The following is a 10,727-nucleotide window of genomic DNA, read 5'->3' as shown; positions in this document are numbered from 1 at the left end:
TTCAATGTAAAGCCTCAAAGTCAGCCAAAGGTAAGAACTTGTGGCCTTCTTAGGCCTTTATGGAGCATGCGTCCAGCGCTACGTGTGCACATAGACTTACAGATTCCCAATAATGTATCAGAACTTTGCAAAACCCTCCATGGACATAGCATTCCTCAGCCTTTCCTTTAACATTTTTTCATTAGACTCTTGTTTGCCCCAGCTATTATCACTGCCTCACGTAGCTACAAAGTTAAACTATCACTGGTTATTTCCAATAAATGCCCCTGGGTAAAGGCTGTTCACATTGGGTGATCGCTCATTCAAATCAAATAAAGATATACCTTGCAAGTGGAATTTTCCAGGGAACTGCCAGATAGGTTAAATAATTACATTTCTCTGAGAATGGGACTTTGAAACACCTCCAAACCCATTCTGACCCCTCCCGTTGCTGCTACGCTGCCAGTTCTCACCATAATTATAAGCTGTTGGTTTTCAAGATTTCCATAGAGCTTAGGAGAGGAAGATGGGATTGGGGTAGGTCAAAATGCCACAAAGCTTGCTGTTTTTACTGAGACTCAGCCACTTTTCTTGAATAAATGTTCCCTGGATTGTTGCAAGTCTTTGGTTAATTTCCTGAGTTTTGAAAAAAGCTTATTTTGCCTCTATTTGCCAGTATTTTCATTATTCTTATGTAGAAGAGGATATTTCATATCAGAGGTCCTTACTCTGATATTCTCAATAATGTCATTTTCATATCGTGAAATCTTAAGTAATGAAATAAATTTATGACCTAATAGCACATATTACACAATTTGTAAATGAAAAGATCCATTGTTTTTCCTCTCTCTTTCCTTATGTTCTTCAACTGTACCATTTCATTGCTCGTGTGCACCTCCACTAGAAAGAGAGAAAAGAAGAGCAAAGTATATAAAACTTAAATTGATCTTTCACTTTTCCTGGGTTGCTGTGGTAAAAATTTCATGAAGATAGAGGTGAGTCTGATGACTAAATGAGAGATTTGAATTATCTTTATCTGTAATTTTTTATGTTAATTATCATATTTTTTAAAAAAGGATTAGAGGCATGATAAATACAATATCTGCTAAGATATTGTCAAAAATGTTTAACTCAATTTAACTTTCAGTTTTCAGGTAATACAAGGGATGCAGGAAAAAGTTAAATGAGGAAGTAATCAGACAAAGGCAGGAGATGATTCTCACAGAAATCTGGCCTGGATTTTTCAATAAGTCAGTGTCACAAAAAGGGATTGTGCTAGTTTAAAAAGACACTTATAATATATAACAACCAGATGTAATATGTGGGCTTAGATCAGATACTGCATTGGACAAACCAACTATAAAGAACATTTTGCTGATTTGGGTATTATTGAATACGGCCTGGGTATAGGTGGGACAAAAATTTACCGAAATAGAAAATAGAAATCATTAATTGGGAAAAGTAACTCACAAAATAATATTTACAGTATAGTATCATTTGGGTTAAAAATATGTTTAGGAAAAATCTAGAAATATAAAAACTAAAATGTTAAGTATGATTACTGTTGGGTGATAGAAATCTGATGTTAATATTTCTCATTTTTATCTATATTATCTATTTTCCTATATTTTACATGTACTATTTTTTAACATTTTAAAACATCTACCTCTTAGAATAGCAGGTTTATCTCATGTTCTCACATTAACAACATGTATTTTATGATGTTCACTTTCAAAACTTCCCACAAATATACCTATATTATGCATGACATATTTTCTCCAAAGCACATGAGTGAGACTGACTCTTTGTAAATCCCATTATCCTTTTGGTAGTATAATCCGTATGGATTTTAAGGCAATCTTACAAATAATATTAGACATCTTTGTTACTAGCTAAAGAATTCACTTAATTTCTGGGGCGCCCGGGTGACTCAGTTGGTTAAGCGTCTGTGTTCAGCTCAGGTCATGATCTCAGGGTCTGCTTTTCCCTCTCCCTTTGCCCCTTCCCCATCTCCCCCCCATGCTTGCTTTCTCACTCTCTCAAATAAATAAATAAATAAACCTAAAAAAAAAAAAAAAGAATTCACTTAAGCCATTTTGGCCTCCTTTGCCCACATTACGCAATGTTTCATTTAAAGCATGCCCCTCAGTGCCCCTATCACATTCGACCAAAGACACACACAGTATCCTTTACTGTCTGAGAGTCACAGACACAACCATCATAACAGCTATTCTTTTTCTTTTTTCAAGGTTTTATTTAAATTCCAGTAAGTTAACCAACTGTGTAATATTAGTTTCAGGAGTAGAATTTAGCGCTCATCACAAGTGCCCTCCTTGACACCAATCACCCATTTAGCCCATCTCCCAGCCCACCTCCCCACCAGCACCCCCCAGTGTGTTGTCTAGATTTAAGAGACTATTTTCTGGTTTGCCTCTCTCTCTCTCTTTTTCCCCCTATGTTCATCTTGCTTCTATTCCTTGCTCCACTATAACCTAAACTCTTCCAGCAGCCAGAATTATCCCTGTAAGAGGACATTAGAGCATGAAGTAAGTCGGACTCAAAGCCATGTCATGAATCCCCACTTCACGTCAAAGCCAAAGTCTCACAAAAACCAAGGCTCTTGATCCGGTTTCCCCTTGTTGCAGGATTGCAGGGTCCTTGTCTCACGGAGTCCAAGAATGAATCTCGTGGACACAAAAGGGTGAAGTGAAGTGAAAGTTTATTAGGTGAAGGTGGGAGCAGAAAGGAAAGAAAAAGGTCTCTAAAGTGAAAGGGGTCCTGAATGGGTTGCCACCGAGGGCTTTTGGTGGTGGTCTTTTATTGAAAACTTGACCAGGAAGCTTGTGGCCTTGAGATTCTTGGGCCGACTTGGTTTGAGCAAGGACTATTGATAACATCCTTAGTGACTTATTTCTTTGAGGTCTGGTCATTTTCTGTGATTACAATGTGGCCGCCAAAGAAAAATACTCCCTCACATGGGGGGTGGGGCAAGGGGCCTCGTCTCTTATCTCTTGTTCACTCCATCTTAGTGCTTCGGCCTGCCAGGAATAGTTTCAGAGCCCAGCCAGGGCCCCCGGCCCCCCACCTCTCCCTGCTATACCTTAACCCTTTCCTTATTCACCATCACCTCTCTGTCTATCCCATTTCCCCACCCTTCTTTCCTCCCCAGCCACACGGGCTTTCTTGCCCTTCCTTGATGCTATTTAGCACACAGGTCTGGGGGGCATCTGTACTTGCTGCTACCCCCTGCCTGGGACACTCTTCCCCTAGACAGCCCCTCCACTCACTTCCTCAAGTCTTTGCTCAAATGTGGTCTTCTTAAGGAGGCTTACTCTGATCATTTTTTTTTTTTTAATTACAAAATCTCTCATCCCCTCCTTCCTGATTCTTTTTTCTCCTATTTTTATTTTCCACAGAGCTTCCTTTCCATAGGCTATCTTTTACCGGAGATCAAGCATAACATTTCATAAAGGAAAGAGGGCCAATTTATCAGAAGACACAAGAATAAAAAGGTATACACCTATGACGAGCTTCAAAATACCCAAAGCAAAAACTGACAGAACAGAAAACAGAAATAAATCCACAGTCACAGTTGGAGATTTAAACGCCCCTCTCTCAATCACTGATAGAGCAAGTGCTAAAAGAAATCAGTAAGAAAATATAACATCTGCATGATATTTACCCACTGCTACAGCCCAAACTGCAGAATACACATTCTGTCCAAGTGCACATGGATTGTCGTCAACATTGGCCACGTGCTGGGTCATAAAATAAAAGTCATGATAAATTTCAAAATTTTGAAACCTGAACACAATGGAATTAGAAAATCAGTGACAGCTATTATCTATAACATTCCCCCGATTTGGAAATTTAATGACATACTTCTAAATAAATAAAAGAAGGAATCAAAGGAGAAGTCAAAAAGTATTTTGAACTAAATAATAATGAGATAACATCAAAATTTGTGGGATGCAACTGAAGCAGTGATTTGAGGGAATTTTCTATCTTTCAATGCCTATATTACAAAAGAAAAAAAGACTTAAAATCAATGATCTAAGTTTCCATACTAAGCAGCTGGGAAATAAAGAGCAAATTAGAGGCACCCGGGTGGCTCAGTCAGTTAAGCATCCAACTCTTGCTTTTGACTCAAGCCATGATCTCAGGGCCATGGGATCTGGCGAGTCCCAAGTCAGGCTCCGCACTCAGCAGGGAGTCTGCTCGAAGATTCTTTCCTTCTGCCTCTCTCCCCCACTTGCATGTGCATGAATGTGCTCTCTCTCTCTCAAACAAATAAATGAATAAATAAATACATCTTTTTTAAAAAAGGGCAAAAAGAGCAAATTAAACACAAGGTAGAAACAAAGGAAATAAAGAGAAGAGGCAAAAGTCAGTCTCATGTAAAAAACAAGGGAGAAATTAAGAAAGACAAAGTTGGTTCTTTGAAAAAATTAATAAATTCATAACCCCCTGTCAAAAGTGGTAAAGAAAAACAGAAAAAAAGGATACACAAATTACTAATATCCGCCATGCAAGATGGGCCATGACTGCAAATCCTGTAAACATGAGTGTGATAAGGAGTCCCTTTCCTAGCACAACTCCCCTGGGCAGAGGAGAGCTTGTCCCTGCTACCACAACACGTGGTCTCCCACCACTTGCAGCTGCTAAGGCAGCCCTCAGAAATGAAGTCTCCTCCAGCCCCAACTGCACTGCTACTCAGAATTAGCCCCACACATGAATTTCAGTCATAAATTCCCCAACTCATAACATATTTCTGAAGCCTACTAATTTATCAACGTTATATCTTCAGGGCTATTATTCTAATTTTGTAAACTGAATGTAATTGGTGTTCTATGTGGCTCAGTCATTACACTGAGTTACATTCAAGGAAGCATGATTCATGAGTCAAAGAGTTTTTGGAATAAGAATTCCACACCTTGTCTCTGCCAAAGAACATCAACAAATTCCACAACAAAAGCTACATTAACATTTCTCAAAACAACCTTTTCTCTCCTCCCCAGATCTCTGCTACCATTCTGATACTCTGGACCCCAAAGTTTCCCGAACTTTTCTCCATTCTCCGGTTCTGGTATCTTTTCTTTATGCCTTCTATGTTTACCCCATACTACTCCAGCATCCTTGAAAGAAAATCTTGCCACTATTTCTGCATCACAATGGACCAGTATGGGGAAACTATAGGATTTGATAACTTCCTGGTCCTCCCTTGAGCCCAGAGAACTGAAACACAGAGACCTTTCAAGAAGGTGATTCTTTTATTCTGACTCCATCACTCTCAAGAAATTTTGAAATTTTTCTGAAGAACAAAATTCAATACTTTCTTACTCTCTCCGGTTTGCAAAAAAGAAAGAAAAAAAGCAGAGGATAATTTTGATTTTTAATTGTCCCTAGTTTTAAATATTCAAGGGTTTTTTTTTTTTAAAGATTTTATTTATTTATTCATGAGAGAGGGAGAGAGAGGGAGGGAGAGAGAGAAGCAGAGGGAGAAGCAGGCTCCCAAGGAGCAGGGAGCCCGATGTGGGACTCGATCCCAGGACCCCGGGATCACGACCTGAGCCGAAGGCAGACACTTAACCATCTGAGCCACCCAGGCACCCAATATTCAAGGGTTTTTATAAGAAAAATCTAAAGAGAGAAGGACGGGCTACCAAATTTGGAAGTTTCCTAAGCATTTGTGGTAGACTAAAGTGGGCCCGATTCTCCCCATCCCCATACACATACTCATTTGCAACATGACTTTGCCGCTTTGCCCATTGAAGTAGAGTCTATTTCTCCACCCCTTGAATCTGGGCTGGGACATGTAACTGCTTTGGAAAATGGGACATTAACAAATATGGCAAGCAGTGACTTGGAGTGGCCTTGCACATTGGGACTTACTCTCTTGCTGTTCTTGCTATTCCATGTAAATAAGCCTGGACTAGCCTGATAGATGATGAGAGATATGTGGCCTAATCATCCCCATGACCCCTGCCAAAGATCGCCAACTGCCAGACATGTCAGTACGGCTCTGTTAGATCATCTAACCTCCAGCTGACCCATCAGCTGACCATGGATGTGTGAGCCAACCAAGCCAAGTCAAGCCAGACGAGAATAGCCCAACCAACCAATCATGAGCTAATTAAACATGTTTCAAGCCATGAAGTTTTGGGGTGGCATGTTATACAGCAAAAGCTAACCGAAACAGCATTAAAAATTATTCAATCATTGTTCATGATTAGTTCAACAGGCATCTATGTGTGTAAGGCCCTCTGCTAAGCACAGGGATCCAAAGCCAAGTAAGACATGGTTTCTACCTAGAGGGATCCACAAAATATAAGTGTACAAATACCACCAAACAGGTAATAGCAGTGTAGTGTGATAAATACTGAAAAGAGATTGAAGCAAAAAAAGCGGGGGAGGTCATAGACAAGAGTGACTCAATGGATTGGGATGGTCTAGGAAGAAACAGATGACATCAGATTTGGATCCTCAACAATGAACCAAAGTTTTACCAGACAAAGAAGTTGGGGGGAGGGCATTCTAGACAAAGGAAAGGCTTAAGTAAAGGCTGAGTGACATGAAAGTGTATAATGTGTTTGGGAAATAGTGCAGAGATGTAGCCTCCAAGGGGATGGAAGAAAAAGTGACTAAGGAAATATGGGTCAAATAATGTATTTGGTTATAAGTCCCAACTATTATAGAAATATCATAAAATTAAGTTAATGAGAAATCATCAAGTGAAAAATCACAACAAACTTGTTACGGTATGAATTACTGCGATTATTTTACTTCCTCCCATTCTCTTTGACTTCAGACCATGTTGCAGTGAGTAAAGCTATTGTAATGTAAGTCTCCTCATCTGCTGTTTATTCTGATAGTTTAGTTCACACCATCAGCCTCATTCAATTTATAACGTTTACTTTTTAAGATTTATTTATTTATTTAAGAGACAGCATGTGTGCAGGGGACAGAGGAAGAGGGAGGAGAGAAGCAGACTCCCCGCTGAGCATGGAGCCTGACTAGACTATAGACTAGCATCCCACCACCCAGGGGATCATGACCTGAGCCAAAATCAAGAGTCTGATGCTTAACCGACTGAGCCACCCAGGTGCCCCTCATTTGGTTAATTTAATTATACTTGTTTAAATTGAAGCATATACATACCTTAAGTGGTATATGTACCCCCAATCATATCAGAGGTACAGGTATTTGCAAAGCAATTTAACTTTTTTAAACAAAGGATGCAATCAATAGTTTTCTAAGGTCAGCTCCTTAGAAAACAGTGGAAAGTAACTGGCTTAAAGTAATAAGAAAATACTTCTTCCCAAAGTCATGAAAGCGAACTTGTTAATAATTGTGTTAAGTAATAGATTATTCATGATCATGTGTATTTGACCTCACTAAAGAACATCTCTTTAGGGCGCCTGGGTGGCTCAGTTGGTTAAGCGACTGCCTTCGGCTCAGGTCATGATCCTGGAGTCCCGGGATCGGTCCCGCATCGGGCTCCCTGCTCAGCAGGGAGTCAGCTTCTCCTTCTGATCCTCCTCCCTCTCATACTCTCTGTCTCTCATTCTTTCTCTCTCAAATAAATAAATAAAATCTTTTAAAAAAAAGGTTTAAAAAAAAAGAACATCTCTTTAAAGTGTTTGGGGAAGATTTATGCGAAGAACCATTTAAAGTGAATCTCTGCCTAAAGCCATTTCCTTCTCTGGAACTTCTCCATTTGTCCATGTATCTGGCATAGTTACTAGATTTTAGGAGTAGGAAGGGCAGGTGGAGAAAGATGAGGAGAAAGGAAGTAGCAATTCCCTGTGTAGCCTTAGGCATGTCACAACCTTCCAGAATCAAGTCTTCATTGTGCCTGAGATGAGTGCTCAATAAATGCTTGCTGAATGAACTACACACAGTGACAAACTCAGCTTTGATTTCTCCAAATAGAAAATGAGGCACTAAATGATCATTAAAGTACCTACCAATCCCAAGATTCACATGTTTTTCCCATAAGATAATACAAAAGAATACAAAATGTATATAATGGTTCAATTTATTAATTTGGTCTTATGTAATACATCACTGTATTTGCTCTTTAAAAGGAACACAAAGTATAAAACTATAAAAAATGATCCTGACAATTATACAAATTTTTTTCAAAGCATGATTTTAAAAAACAGACCTTTAAAAAAATGTGATTAAGATGTTCCCCCAAGGAATCATAAGAAAAGGTAAAAGGTGAAATATGAACATTGACAAGGAAGCCAATTGCTCACTGTCCAAATTGTATTAAAATAAAGAAATTGTGATGAATTACAACTTTATTTCTGCTGCTTTTAGCAGTTCTGTGATGGGATTCATGAATTTCATTAGGACCCTAACCTGAATAAATCTGTCACATTACTAATGCTGTAAATTAATTCTAAACCGTAACTTGAGCATTTCACAAACCTTGAGAACAAGGTACTTTTTGGCTTTGGTAGTAACTGCAAATTACTCCCACTTTGTAACTGTGGTTAAATACATATAACGTAAAACTTACCATTTTAAAGTGTACAATTCAGTGACATTTAGTACATTCACAATGTTGTATAATCAACACTATCTTGTTCTAGAATATCTTCATCACTAAAACAAAACCAGTACTCATTAAGCAGTCACTTCCCACCATCCCCACCCCTCCCTGCCAGCCCCTAGCAACCATTAATCTGATTCCTGTCTCAAAGGATTTACCTATTCTGGGTATTTCACATAAATGGAATCACAATTTGTGGGCTTTTGTATCTAGGTTCTTTCACTTAGCATATTTTTCAAGAAATATCATATCCCTTAGCATTTAAGGAAAAACCAACTATTAATGTAAATCATGAAAAAAAGATATATTGGAATCTAAATGACATCTGAGGTAAGTGAATGAGTCAGTGCAATTACCTTTCAGAAGGCATTCAAGTTTTTAGGACTGATTGGTGCTTAAACACTGATCAAAATGAACGATACAACTTTAACATTTTATACGCAGCACAAAAATCTTAAGAATTCATGTCCACTAAATTATTAACCATTCAAAGCAATTTATTTCTCATGTCAGCGTTTTTATCACAAAGCTATTGGAATGTTGCAGGGAATCAATACCATTCTCTATTTCAAATCTCTAATATAAGTCATAGTTTTTAAAGTTACCAATTGATATAAAAGACACCCACTTGACATAATTATTCACTGGGTAATTCTACTCTGGAACAGATGTTATATGTATGATCATTTCCATTTCAATGGTTTGACTTCTTTTAATCAAATAATGTAGTTAAACCTGAATGCTGATACTTTAGTTTTTTTATGCTACAAATTTGTGAGCTGAGACTTTAAAAGAAGCTGAATATGTTATTTAATCATCTAAACTTACTGACCAAAACTACTCAACATATGCCAATTAGAACAAGTTTTTAAAAACTCTAGGTACTTCATCTAGGTTATTTTGATCACCAGGTCAGAAAATTGAAGTCATAGCCTAACAAAGCAGTAACGACAATTAACATGGAAAAGAGGATTTCAATGAAAAGAAAATTCCAGGACAGCAAAGGGCAGGATCTCCTATCTCCAACTTCAGTCTTTTGAGCATTAACACATTATTGCTACTGCTTTTATATTAGATCAATGAATGATAATGTTAACAATTAATGTTACTCTTTGACTGAAAGGGATATGGAAAGCTCTCTAACTCCAGTCAGTTCTTTTGCCAAAGAATGAACCAACACATACATCGACCTATTTATCTGTTTAAGGATCTTGACTGAGAAAAAAAATAATTCTAGCAATTTATATTAGAAAAACATAAAAATTAAACCTGATGAATTTGCTTGTCCTGGGAAAGGATAATTTGACTTGATGAGTTGGTCAGTCTTAAGAGTTCAACAGAAATGCAGTTTTATTACTTTCAAACACACAATATTTACCACTGCTAGAACTAGCTATGTATTGAAGAACCATTTCCTACCACAATACTTGCATGCAAATAGATTAATAAAATGATTTGGGGGATGCTTAAGAACCTTGGTGTTAGTGAAAAGAAACATACTTATGTTGTCAGTTTGCTTCAGAAATGTTTTCCTTCATAGTCAACAATAACTCAGACCAGCATGTCAAAAAGAAAAAAAAATAAAACAGGAGATTCATATCAGTGACTTTTTACTGTATTTCTATAGAGCACATTCATGAAGCATCTTGATAACCCATTTCTTCGTAGTTATTAAATTAATGAAAAGTCACTCCCCAAATAATACATTTCAATGTCAAGCATTCTGAATACAAAATGTCAGTTTTGTAATGTTCTAAGGTAAAAAAAAAAAAGCACCTCAAGATGTATGTCCATTAATATATCTCAAGATATATTAAAATCTACTTGGCCAATTTATGGAGATTATACATGCAAATAAATATATGTATAAACAATAAATTTATAGAACTTTATCAATCACGGATACAAAAGAATACTTGTAAAAACTCAGCAAAAGACCTAGTTTTTGCAAAGGACTTTCAGATCAACACCCATACTTCATTTATTTCTACTTTTTTCCCCTCTTGATATTACCCAATATTTCTTTCCAAAACACATATTAGGAATCAAGTATTGTAGGCAACAATATTTTCCAAAGTAATTTCCTTATATCTAACTGTCCCTTCCTTTTTTTTTAATTAAAGATTTTATTTATTTATTTGACAGAGAGAGAGAGAGCGCACATGAGAGGGGGAGGGTCAGAGGGAGA

Source organism: Zalophus californianus, chromosome 7 (assembly GCF_009762305.2).
Source record: "Zalophus californianus isolate mZalCal1 chromosome 7, mZalCal1.pri.v2, whole genome shotgun sequence".
NCBI classification, from domain to species: domain Eukaryota; kingdom Metazoa; phylum Chordata; class Mammalia; order Carnivora; family Otariidae; genus Zalophus; species Zalophus californianus.
This window is presented reverse-complemented; position numbering follows the sequence as displayed.